This window comes from Schistocerca cancellata, chromosome 2 (assembly GCF_023864275.1).
Source record: "Schistocerca cancellata isolate TAMUIC-IGC-003103 chromosome 2, iqSchCanc2.1, whole genome shotgun sequence".
In the NCBI taxonomy this organism is placed as follows: domain Eukaryota; kingdom Metazoa; phylum Arthropoda; class Insecta; order Orthoptera; family Acrididae; genus Schistocerca; species Schistocerca cancellata.
In genome coordinates this window covers 936,540,818-936,554,901 of record NC_064627.1, presented here as the reverse complement: position 1 = coordinate 936,554,901, position 14,084 = coordinate 936,540,818, and the positions used below count along the sequence as shown (strand labels likewise).

The window sequence follows — 14,084 nt, the reverse complement described above, 5'->3', positions numbered from 1 at the left end:
GCACAAACATATATGTTATTAGATATCCTGTTAAAGTATCAAGAAGTATTTTTAACAAGCCTGGTAAGATGGTAATATAGAATTGTAATATCAAAGTGACTGAGCATAGACTGTTTAGGATGATACTCTATACTATGTCATAGTATATGATGGAAAGAGCACAGTCTTTATAAGAAACTATTGTCATTGGACCTAAGAGAGATGGAAGTGTTAGGGCATTGCCAGAAGCCAGGAAACTTAACCAGATTATTGAAATAGAAAGCGACTAACCCGAAAATATGCTTGAGATTTTGTGGAAGACTGCAAGAGTAGAACTTATGACAAGCCTTCACTTTATCTGTCGATACAGACAAGTTCCTCCAGCAGATGAAAACAGGAAATTCCAGCATTTTTATTTTATGGAAACTATTATCTTATAAGAAGATTCAGTTAGGATTAAAAATAATACCAGCAAGCGGTGCTGGAAAGGAATTAAAGACAAAGATTACTACTTGTGTTGATGACCTATTCGTAGCTACTAAGGCGTAGGAGGAAAACTGTCAGATTCTGTGCAAACAGTTTCACGCCTTAATAAAAGAATGAATGTCACTGAAATTAACAAAAAACATTGTTGAGAAGTAAGTAAAACTTCTGTGGCATGTAGTGTCCAATAGTCAAATCCGATCTGATCCTGAGAAAATAAGATCAATTAAAGAGTTCGTAAAGTCAAAATCAAAAACAGCTTAAGTCATTCACGAGATTATGTGATTTTTGAAAGAAATTCGTACGTGAACAAGTGCTGAATAATCAAACACTGCATGCTCAGTTAAAGAAAAATGTTTCACGGAAATGGACAAATGAACGTCAAGAGGCATTTAATAGAACAAAAATTCATCTGATGAAATAACGTTATTTCATTCAGATAAAAATGAACCTTTCCATTCTTGCACTGACAGTACGCTTTTTTGTTTGTTGATAATATTGTTCTTCTTGCAGTGCACATGGTTGTAAATTTAAATTTCCTATACCATTTTATGAAAAATTGTGGGATTATTGGCCATATGAGGAACACATTATGCATTTTGCCCCCCTAGTTCTGTATTTTATCTGATACTAGTTTTAAAGTGCCTGCCTATCTAGTGAATGTAACAGATCTGACATCAGCGCAACACATTTCATACTTGCCTGAAGTTGTAAATTTATTGTTTTTAGTTTTAATATTGTGTAAAATTAGCTAACCTCATGTGTTATTCGTTTTGATGGCAGTTCTATCTGTGGGACAGTGCACTGAGTTTTTAAGAATAGTTCCCATAAAAGGAAAGTGAGATTAATTTTAAACTTTCTGCAGCATTGTTACAAAATTCGTTGCATCTATTTTTAAGAACCTCTAATTTAGATTTATATGTATTTTACTTTTAGTAAAATACTTATCATAACCAAAATAGGGGTTCTTCAGGGTAGCATATTAGAACAAATACTGTTCCTGTTATTATCAGCGACTTTCCCAATAGGATTGGTAAGTGGGGACAAAATCCCTTTGCTGATCATAGCAAGGGGTGTTATAGTCAGTTACAAAACAAAACAACTCCTTGTAGAAAAAGCAAATGAAACCCTCAAAGAAATTTACAGTTGGTCAATAAACAATGAAATGGCACTGAACATAAAGAAAACTAACGCTATGAATTTCAGTTTGCAGAGGGAAAATGAACTGTTAAATTAAAATGTAGATGGCTCCTCTATAGACTCTATAACAAATGTAAAATTTCTGAGAAAGAATGTTGATTCTCAGTTGGAGGGTGTGAACACACAAATATACTTGGAATCAGAATGTCATCAGTATGTTATGCCCTTAGAGTCTTGTCAGAGTGTTTAACAACTATTCATATGTTACACTCAGTTCTCAACTACAACATTCGTTTCTGGAGAAACAAAACAGCAGATCCAAAACAAAATTGATAATTGCTGCACAAACAGCCCTCTCCACAGCCACGGGACAAGATCTAGACTGAACATACATATACCAAAAAACAATACACATAAAACTCAAAGGAGGATTTTCTATCAATGAATGAAAAACTGCACAATAAATTGCCTAAGGAGGTTAAAGAAATTGCTGAAACAAAGTTATTTAAAAAGGCAGTTAACAGTACCTGTTAAGCAATGCATTATACACACTGAGGGATTAATTATGAAACATAGAGTGGGGGTTTAGTAAAAAAATATAACATAAATGAGTAATAATAACGACAGTAATGCTTCTATCTTTCCACATAGCACTTTCACACTGCATTTTTTTTTCCTTTCCTGTAAAACCCTGCTGTCAAAGCTATGCAATGTGTAATACTAACATGTTATCCACTTTGTGATCTCAACATCTCACTCATTATAGAGAGACACTGGCGCAGGTTTTCAAAATCTGAAGTTACAGTATACAAAATGGTCCTGACATCTGCTGACAGTGTTTATATTGTTGTGAAATAGTGTGTGTATAGTGTGTGTGATAAATAAATGAACAGTGTAGCATTGGTGCTTTATTTGTAAAACATTATTGTACACTCGAGATAAACCAAATGAGGCAGCACTATTTTAAAAAGACTAGTCTTGTATTTGGAGGGTGGAGGTTCCAGTCTTTATGCAGCCATCTTACTTTAGGTTTGCCCTAAATTATTGAAGGTGAATGCTGAATTGTTTCTACTATAAGGCCACAGCCAACAATCTGGCACATCATTGTCATACTATGCCCATAAGTAAGTAAATGTGAATTACTTTATTATTTATGTTTTTAAATTGTTATACCAGTACATGTCCATAATCATTGTAAAATAGATCTGGAAGCAAATAAAATGCCTACTATAATAATAATATTACTATTGCTACACAAACTGTGGAGAAATGATAGCCCTTTTTGGAGACAATATGATGCAATATATTCAATTCTTTGTGGGTTTCTACATTGTTATGGAGTAGTTTAAATAATCTGTTTATCATTGCTTGGAAAGATGCTTTCTTTTGGTGCAATGGGTAGTAAGAATTGTGAGAAATATTGACATCAGTTGTTGTAGGCTCTTGACAAATGCCAAAAGAATTACTTTGATTCACATTAGTAATGCATAAATCCTGAAAAGTAACAGCCATTTTTTTCTGGTGTTCTACAGTAAACCTAATTTTAGGAAAATTTGCTCATCTCATGAGCTGACACATCAATATCATCCTTAGATCCTAGGTACAACAGCAGAATGTCATAAACATACCTTGTGTAATACATCATTTTCTATGTCTCCTGTAAATGTTTAGTGAAAAACTGGTTATCTAGATGATTCATTAAATATTGGCAATAAAGATATCAACTGGAAAGGCCATGGATAGTCCTACGTTCTGCATAAAAATTTTATTGTTGAAGAAAAAGTAGTTGTAATGAAGAATTTACAGGCGATATAGAAATGATGTATTAACAAAGTATGTTGATGGCTCATACTCTGAACAGACTTCATCCTAACGTTTCGTTTATGACACGCACCAACAAAATATGTCCATTAAGTTTCTGGATTTATACATTACTAACATCAAACAAAGTCATTCGTTTGGCTTTCATCGCAAGTCTATCAACAATTGTTGTCACTATTTCTCAGAGTTTTTTGATGGAATTACTTTCAAAACCGATGACGCACTAGGTGAGCTACTTTGGAACTCAATATTAAAACTGAAAACAGTAAATTTACAATATCAGCATGTATAAAATCTGCTACACTGATTTCAAAGCCTGTTATGCTTGGCAGATGGGCAGAAACTTTAAAACTAGTTTCAAAGAGCATACAGGCATTGGGAGGAAACATACAGAAGACAAATCTACCTTTGATTCTCATTTAATTTCAAAAGGATACATTGTCACTGATATTGTCAATAGCCTTACAATTTTGCAAAAAAATAGAGAAAAGTACCAACATGGACATGTGCTAAAAGGATGGACATACAAAATCTTGGACGAAATTCAAATTTACAACGATTTGGACCACAATAAGAACCATATTCTTAACGAACAAAAATGCCTAAGAGACATTGTTTTCCTACGTGTCTTTCATTGAGTGTTTGAGGTATTGTTTTGTAATTAATTTCAGTGCTGTTACATCTCATTACACAGTACAGTACACTCATTAATTATGAACAGCAGAACACATTCCATACCTTAGCCTACATGTTGTATTTTCACTGTGTTTGTATCCAGAGATTCCCTTTGTGGCTTCTGTGTGTTTGCCATCATCGGTTTGCGGGATCGACTTTCCGTTCATTGTCATGTCTCTCGCCTTGTTATAATAATACCCTTTCCATGTCTTTTTAGTATGCTTTCATGTTAATATTTTAAATACCATTTTGTTCTGTATTTTATTTTATTTGCAAAGCATTTCATCAACTTTCATCTCATCGCTTGCCTCTAGCTGCTTAACTATCTGCTCCCTAAAGACACGCTTTGTACCTTGCTTCTCTATTTAATGCCACCTCCTAGGTTCCAGCAGTCGTTCTGTGTTCTCCCACCCTGAGACATATATTACTTTCCCACATTGTAAACGATTTCCTGCAATATTAACGTCATTGTGATGTTTTTGTGATGTTTGTTGTCAAACTGTTTTTCAACGTTATTTAGCGTACATGACTTACATCTATTTTAATGTTAAACGAGTTCAACTAAATAACTTTTAAATTTTTTGCTTTTATGAAGTGTGTGGTCGAGTTGTTTTACATTTGATGTTGATGATGCCTATCGGTGCATGCTTTTCTAACTGACTAATTCTCTTGTATTTTGTAATTCAATACTATGTGGATAATACTAGGTAATGGGTTCAGGAGCCAAAACTGGTCATAGCTTTTAAAATTAATAGAAAATTTCAGTTGTTGCTGTCATTTTACTCATTTTTATTTTTATATATGCCCTTCTGTTTGAGATATTCTTTTTGTGGAGCATTTCCTTTCCTTTATTGTTATGGCATAAAATAAAGAAAAATGTGGAATTTTCAGCATGTAGCAATATTTACATAAGACTGTGTAATATGAATTTACAATGACTAGTTTCACATCATTATGATTAATTGCATGAATAATCCATAGAACGTGAAACTACGTATTTACATAGTTACTTATGTCAGAAACCTGTTAAATGTATACTACTGAACATATACATAGTTACATAACGATCATAGTTATATGCCCATAGATTAGGAAAAATAAATTAACAAGACAAAGGAATGGATAAAATCCAAAACTGAGCACCTAATAGGTCATTGTCACTGGCAAGCAATAAATCTTGTTGTGAGTATTAAAATGGCTAAAGAGATGATTGTCACATATAGCTAATTGTTTGTTCTTGGCCACATTTGCATTTGGTGTCCTATGCTCAGAAGCCCCATGACTTAAGTGATGATTTAGCCTTACTCGGTTAAGAGAACACCAAAACATCCCAGTCTTCTTTGTAGTCAGCCAGAAGGTGTTCACATGGCTCTATCCAGAGTTGGTGCTTAGATTTCCACAGTGAAAGCCTTGTATTTTCTGAAGGTACTTCAAAAGACTTTGGTATTTGGCGGGAACTTTTCTTTGATTTCAGCCCAGGTAGTGATTTTCTTTCATTAGATGTTGTATAAATGTGGAGTGAGTATATTCAGTTTTCAATTCCCTTATGTGTTCTTTGTACATAATATTAAATTTTCTGGCAGTCATCTCAATATATTTTGAGTTACAGCTATTACATGTTCATTCTAACTTGGTGACCCAGTTAATATCGCAAAAGAATAACTGACAGGAATCCCAGAAATCGCAAACAACATCACAGAAGAACTGAAAGAATATCGTAAAAGTAATTACCGAGCAACAATATTTGCAATGTAACAAATAGTTCTGCTTACAAAAGGAAGGTCACCTAATGGAGAGCCCAGTCTCAGACACACTAGCAAATATCCTAATGAATCATGTCACCAGGTCTTTTCTGAGGAGATTTGTCCGGAGAGTAATCCTGTACAGAAGTGAAACGTGGACAGTAAACAGTTCAGACGAGAACAGACAAGAGAAGAAATTTTTGAAATGTACTGTTACAGAAGAAAGCAGGAAATTGAATGCATACATTGGGTTACAAATTAGGATGTACTCAAACGAACTGTGAATAAAAGAAAATTATGAAATAAGTTAACTAAATTATGGAATCGGTTGGTATGACGCACTCTGAGGTATCAGGGAATAGTTGATTTAGTAATGGGGTAATGTGTGAGAGGTATAATTGTAGAATGAGGCCGAAGTTTGACCTTGGTAAGCAGGCTGATATGGATTTAGGTGGCAGCATTTAAATTGGGATGAAGAGGCACGCCCAGGACACGTCAGCGTGAAAAGCTTTATCAAACCATGCTGAGGACTGATGATCACAACTACACGGTGTCATACCTGGGTTTGTGCTCCGTCTTTAGCGACCTCGACTCGACATTAAACACAAATCTACCTTCCTTCTGTTTTGCTTAACTTAATGTTGCCACGTCCGTCGGCACTGTCACAGATGATTGCAGCCTTGAAACGCGAAGAGGGCGCACGCAAACACGCGTCGTGTTGCGCAACTTGCAGAGTGTCCACTTCCGGCGCGGCCTGCCATCCAGAAGACATATGATCCCGTCTCGACAGCTGCTTCCGTGAGACCCTCTGGCCAGTCGGGCTCGTTACGAAACCGGAGCGAACCCGCAGCCTATTGGCTAGCAGCCTTATTCGGAGGAGACAATTTTCTGCATGTTATCCGTGTTATACACGAAAGGCAGCCCTCCTACAGAACAGTTCTAGGATTGAGGCAGCTTTCAGAGGCTCTCTATACCTATATCACCATCCATATTCTGCAATCCCCTTGATTTAGTTGTGGAGGAATGTGTTAGAAGTAAAATTGTAGAAGAAGATCAAAGTTTGACCATGCTAAGCAGGCTGAAATGGATTTTGGTGGCAGTATTTAAGTACTTTCCGTTCTACCTCGTATTACACTATTACAGTTTCTGCCGTTCCATTTCCCCATGGAGTGCGGTAATATTCACTGCTGAAATGCCTCTCTATGCCCTTTAACAACTTCTCCAGGGGTTGCTTTCCAAATCCTTTACCAGCTCATCTTTCCTCTGCATATTCTACGCTTCCTGTAAACTCAACTGCACGGACCTCATTCTCTCTCGCTCATCAGAAATAATGGTGTGCTGCCACCCATATATTAACACATGTCACCTGCTCCACTCTCACAAACACTCCATACCCTCTCCCAGCGCAATCTTAAAGGGCTCCTAAATCTCCCCGTGACTCCTATCCGTCCTATCATATCAGACATAAACGGCTTTCAGGGCTCCCTTCCCATCCTTCGTTTTTCTTACCTCCTCTTGACTTTCACCTGGCCCCATCCTAGCTATCTGTATCCCAAGTCTCATGTTTTCCCACTAACCAACTTCCGACTTTATACCCATCACCTCAACACAATCCACCTGACTTGAACGGCTCCATAAACCAACTACCCAAAAGGTCGAACCCTTTCCTCTCCCCATTACTCCTAACTGCAGGTCCTTCCCATCAAATGACGTGTAATTCAGTGCAGTATTCGTTTTAACAAATCAGCAACTCATCGTTTTTTAAGTGTCAGACAATGCGAAATGATTTTTATAGTTTTTACAACGACACTCTGCCTCGAAATCCGAAAGAAAACCCAAAGAGACTCAAGTAGTATGTAATGTACACTCCTGGAAATTGAAATAAGAACACCGTGAATTCATTGTCCCAGGAAGGGGAAACTTTATTGACACATTCCTGGGGTCAGATACATCACATGATCACACTGACAGAACCACAGGCACATAGACACAGGCAACAGAGCATGCACAATGTCGGCACTAGTACAGTGTATATCCACCTTTCGCAGCAATGCAGGCTGCTATTCTCCCATGGAGACGATCGTAGAGATGCTGGATGTACTCCTGTGGAACGGCTTGCCATGCCATTTCCACCTGGCGCCTCAGTTGGACCAGCGTTCGTGCTGGACGTGCAGACCGCGTGAGACGACGCTTCATCCAGTCCCAAACATGCTCAATGGGGGACAGATCCGGAGATCTTGCTGGCCAAGGTAGTTGACTTACACCTTCTAGAGCACGTTGGGTGGCACGGGATACATGCGGACGTGCATTGTCCTGTTGGAACAGCAAGTTCCCTTGCCGGTCTAGGAATGGTAGAACGATGGGTTCGATGACGGTTTGGATGTACCGTGCACTATTCAGTGTCCCCTCGACGATCACCAGTTGTGTACGGCCAGTGTAGGAGATCGCTCCCCACACCATGATGCCGGGTGTTGGCCCTGTGTGCCTCGGTCGTATGCAGTCCTGATTGTGGCGCTCACCTGCACGGCGCCAAACACGCATACGACCATCATTGGCACCAAGGCAGAAGCGACTCTCATCGCTGAAGACGACACGTCTCCATTCGTCCCTCCATTCACGCCTGTCGCGATACCACTGGAGGCGGGCTGCACGATGTTGGGGCGTGAGCGGAAGACGGCCTAACGGTGTGCGGGACCGTAGCGCAGCTTCATGGAGACGGTTGCGAATGGTCCTCGCCGATACCCCAGGAGCAACAGTGTCCCTAATTTGCTGGGAAATGGCGGTGCGGTCCCCTACGGCACTGCGTAGGATCCTACGGTCTTGGCGTGCATCCGTGCGTCGCTGCGGTCCGGTCCCAGGTCGACGGGCACGTGCACCTTCCGCCGACCACTGGCGACAACATCGATGTACTGTGGAGACCTCACGCCCCACGTGTTGAGCAATTCGGCGGTACGTCCACCCGGCCTCCCGCATGCCCACTATACGCCCTCGCTCAAAGTCCGTCAACTGCACATACGGTTCACGTCCACGCTGTCGCGGCATGCTACCAGTGTTAAAGACTGCGATGGAGCTCCGTATGCCACGGCAAACTGGCTGACGCTGACGGCGGCGGTGCACAAATGCTGCGCAGCTAGCGCCATTCGACGGCCAACACCGCGGTTCCTGGTGTGTCCGCTGTGCCGTGCGTGTGATCATTGCTTGTACAGCCCTCTCGCAGTGTCCGGAGCAAGTATGGTGGGTCTGACACACCGGTGTCAATGTGTTCTTTTTTCCATTTCCAGGAGTGTATATCAGTGGCAAGGTGCAGTAAATAGCATCACTGTGCCGTAGCATTGTTAATGTTACTGATGACAGTGCGACTAAAGTTGAGTCACTAGATATGATTTTCTGAAATATCTTCACCAAAGCAGAGGTAGTAAATATTCCAATATTCGAAACAAGAACAATTGCCAACATGAGTAACGTAGATGTAGATATCCTCTGTGTACCGAGGCAGTTTAAATCACTTAATAAAGGAGTGGGCTCCAGTCCAGATTGTATACCAGATAGTTTCCTCCCAGAAAAAACTCATAAAATAGCTCCATAGTTAGTAACAATATACCACCAATAGCTCATCGAAAGATCCGTAACTAAGCACTAGAAATTTCCAAAGGTCACACCAATACTCAAGAAAGGAAATACGAGTAATCCGCTACGTTACAGAAGATCCATATCACTAATATCGATTTGCAGTAGGATGTGGATCATATGCTGTGTTCGAACATTGTGAATTACATTAACGAAAACGATTTATTGACAATAGCGAATACGGATTTAGAAAGTAGCATTATTATGAAACACTATGAGCTCTTTATTCTCACGGGGTAGTAAGTGCTATCGATAGGGGATGTCACTTTGATTCTATATTTTTATATTTCCACAGGACTTTTGAGACCGTTCCTTACAAGTTACTTCTAATAAAATTGCAAGCCTATAGAGTATTATCTGAGTTGTGTGACTGGATTCATGATTCCTGTCAGAATAGTCCCAGTTAATAGTAACTGACGGAAAGTCATCGAGTAAAACAGAAGTAATATTTGGCGTTCCCCAAGGAAGTGTTAGAGGTCCTCTGCTGTTCTTGATCTATATAAACGAATTAAGAGACAATCTGAGCAGCCCTCCTAGATTGTTAGCTCATCATGCTCTCATTTGTCATCTTGCAAAGTCATAAGGTGATCAAAACTAATTACAAAATTATTTAGACAAGATATCTGCATGGTGCGAAAAGTGACAATGATTCTAAATAACGTAAAGTGTGAAGTCATCCATATGACGTTTAGTTTCGGTTACACGATAAATCACAAAAATCTAAACTCTGTAGACTTAATTATCCAACTAGGGATTACACTACCGGCCATTAAAATTTTTACATCACGAAGATGACGTGCTACAGACGCGAAATTTAACCGACAGGAAGAAGATGCTGTGATATGCAAATGATAAGCTTTTCAGAGCATTCACACAAGATTGGCGCCGGTGGCTACACCTACAACGTGCTGACGTGAGGAGTTTCCAACCGATTTCTCATACACAAACAGCAGTTGACCGGCGTTGCCTAGTGAAACGTTGTTGTGATGCCTCGTGTAAGGAGGAGGAATGCGTACCATCACGTTTCTGACTTTGATAAAGGTCGGATTGTAGCTTATCGCTATTGCGGTTTATCATATAGCGACATTGCTGTTCGCGTTGGTCGAGATCCAATGACTCTTAGCAGAAACGGAATCGGTGGGTTCAGGAAGGTAATAAGAAGCTCCGTGCTGGATCCCAATGACCTCATATCACTAGTAGACGAGATGACTGGCATCTTATCCGCATGGCTGTAACGGATCGTGCAGCCACGTCTCGATCCCTGAGTCAAAAGATGGGGACGTTCGCAAGACAACAACCATCTGCACGAACAGTTCGAAGACGTTTGCAGCAGCATTGACTATCAGCTCAGAGACCATGGCTACGGTTACCCTTGACGCTGCATCACAGACATGAGTGCCTGCGATGGTGTACTCAACGAAGAACCTGGGTGCACGAATGGCAAAACGTCATTTTCTCGAATGAATCCAGGCTCTGTTTACAGCATCATAATGGTCGCATCCGTGTTTGGCGACATCGCAGTGAACGCACATCGGAAGCGTGTATTCCTCATTGCTATACTGGCATATCACCCGACATGATGGTATGGGGTGCCATTGGTTACACGTCTCAGTCACCTCTTGTTCGCATTGACGGCACTTTGAACAGTGGACGTTACATTTCAGATGTGTTAAGACCCGTGGCTCTACCCTTCATTCGATCCCTGCGAAACCCTACATTTCAGCAGGATAATGCACGACCGCCTGTTGCAGGTCCTGTACGGGCCTTTCTGGATACAGAATATGTTCGACTGCTGCCCTGGCCAGCACATTCTCCACATCTCTCACCAATTGAAAACATCTGGTCAATGGTGGCCGAGCAAGTGGCTCGTCACAATACTCCAGTCACTACTCTTGATGAACTGTGGTATAATGTTGAAGCTGCATGGGCAGCTGTACCTGTACACGCCATCCAAGCTCTCTTTGACTCAATGTCCAGGCGTAACAAGGCCGTTATTACGGCCAGAGGTGGTTGTTCTGGGTACTCATTTCTCAGGATCTATGCACCCAAATTGCTTGAAAATGTAATCACTTCTGAGTTCTAGTATAATATATTTGTCCAATGAATACCCGTTTATCATCTGCATTTCTTCTTGGTGTAGCAATTTTAATGGCCAGTAGTGTATAATTGCAAACAAATTGGAACGATCACATAGCTTAATTTGTAGGGAAAGCGAACCAAAGCCTGCGATTTATTGGCAGAACAAATGGAAAATGCAACAGGTCTACTAAAGAGACTGCCTTGACTACGCTTATCCGTCCTCTTCTGAAGTACCGGTACACAGTGTCGAATCCACATCAGATAGGATTGACGGAGGACATCGAAGAAGTTCTTTATTATCGTGAAATAGTGGAGAGAGTGTCATGGATATGATAGGCGAATCCGGGTTGCAATCGTTCAAACACAGGCATTTTTAGTTGGGTGTGGAACTTGTCCTCCGAATGCGGAAATATTATTTGGCGCCCTCCAGCATGGGGAGAAACGATCATCATAGTAAAATAGAAGAAATCAGAGCTCGTGCGGAAGGATGTAAGTATTCGTTTTCTTGTGCGCCGTTCGAGGGTGGAACGGTAGCGAAAGAGCTTGTAGGTGGTTCGATGAGCCCTCTGACAAGCACGTAATTGTGAAAAGCAGATTAACCATGTAGATGCAGGGTTGTAACCTCTCACCACGTTATTCAGTCTGTACATTGACCAAGCCGAGAAGAAAACGAAGGAGAAATTTGGAAAAGGGTTTAAAGTTTCTGGGGAGAAATGAAAATTTTGTTTGCCAGTGAAAGTAGTCGGTTGGTTGATTTGGGGGAGGGGACCAAACAGCGAGGTTATCGTTCCCATCGGATTAGGGAACGATGGGGAAGGAAGTCGGCCCTGCACTTTTAAAGGAACCATCCCGCCAATTTCCTGAAGAGATTTACGGAAATCGCGGAAAACCTAAACCAGGATGGTCGGACGCCGGTTTGAACGGCGTCCTCCCGAATGCGCGTACAGTGTGATAACCACTGCGCCACCTCGATCCATAATGACATTGTAATTCCCACGGTGACGACAAAGGACTTGAACCAGCAGTTGAAAGGAATCGGTAGTGTCTGGCAAAGAGATCGTAAGATGAACATTAATAAAGGTGAGACAAGGGTCGTGGAATGCAATCGAACTAGATCAGTTGATGCTGAAAGAAAGAATTAGACTAGAAACTGCGACACTAAAAGCGAACCGTGAGCACTTTCGCTATGTAGTCTACAGCGCAGTATAACATCTCTGCCGGTCGCCAAGCAACGCGAGCTTTCACTTAATCGGCTCACGCTCATTGGTTGCTCGCCGCTAAACAGAGGAAGGCCACTCGGGCACCTGCGAGTGGCAGTTATGTGGGGTCCGCAAGGCTACAAGCACGTGCCAGAATCGGGCCGTATTTTGCACTACCAATCTGACGTTGATGGGAAATACGGCGCTCGGATTGCAAGACGGCCTTGGTTCCACCCTCCTGCTTTTCACCCTGCCGACACACATGCGGGATGTAGCAGCAGAAACATAGGGACTGTCTTAGCGAGCATCTTATTCTGTGCTCCACGGGGGCTTGTACTCTATGCTTCACTTAAACCACTTCTTAAGAAACAAGAATTATATTAATAACCCTCAGCTGCTGACGGGCGTTGATATATATCAACGGGGACAGGTGAAAATGTGTGCCCCGACCTGGACTCGAACCCGGGATCTCCTGCTTACATGGCAGGCGCTCTGTCCATCTGAGCCACCGAGGGCACAGACGATAGCGCGTCTGCAGAGACTATCTCGCGCACGCCTCCCGCAAGACCCACATTCTCACCTTGTATGTCCACACACTACATTCGTAATGTCCCACCCCAACACACTCATTACTCGTGGAAGACATTCTTACGAAGTCCCGTAAGAGTTCGGGGAATATGTGTGCATCCGCACAGAAGAAGAAGGTCATGGCCGGTATTGCCAGAACTATATACTTATATGGATATGATGTCTGTTCTTTCGGACATGTCCGAAAGAACAGACACCATATCCATATAAGTATACACTTCCTAAGAAGTGCTTACCGATAACTAAGTTCGTGAAATGAGTTTGATCTTACATGCGTCAGTGGCATTTGCCACCATACCAAGCTCCTCGCTAGCTACACCGTTTCAATCGTATTTGGGCAGTTAAGTAACTGATTATGGTTGCAGTGGAGATGATATACACTACTGGCCATTAAAACTGCTACACCACGAAGATGACGTGCTACAGACGCGAAATTTAACCGACAGGAAGAAGATGCTGTGATATGCAAATGATTAGCTTTTCAGAGCATTCACAAAAGGTTGGCGCCGGTGGCGACACTTACAACGTGCTGACATGAGGAAAGTTTCCGACCGATTCTCATACACAAACAACAGTTGACCGGCGTTGCCTGCTGAAACGTTGTTGTGATGCCTCGTGTAAGGAAGAAAAATGCGTACCATCAAGTTTACGACTTTGATAAAGGTCGGATGGCAGCCTATCGCGATTGTGGTTTATCGTATCGCGACATTGCTGCTAGCGTTGGTCGAGATCCAATGACTGTTAGCAGAAT

At 41.4% G+C, this 14,084-nt stretch overlaps 1 non-coding gene across 1 annotated transcript; it reads right to left on the bottom strand.

Annotated features, from left to right (window-relative positions):
- Positions 1 to 13,186: 13,186 nt before the first annotated feature.
- On the bottom strand, positions 13,187 to 13,261 carry Trnat-ugu (transfer RNA threonine (anticodon UGU)). The gene has a single exon. It is a non-coding gene; the product is annotated as a tRNA-Thr (tRNA).
- Positions 13,262 to 14,084: the final 823 nt, after the last annotated feature.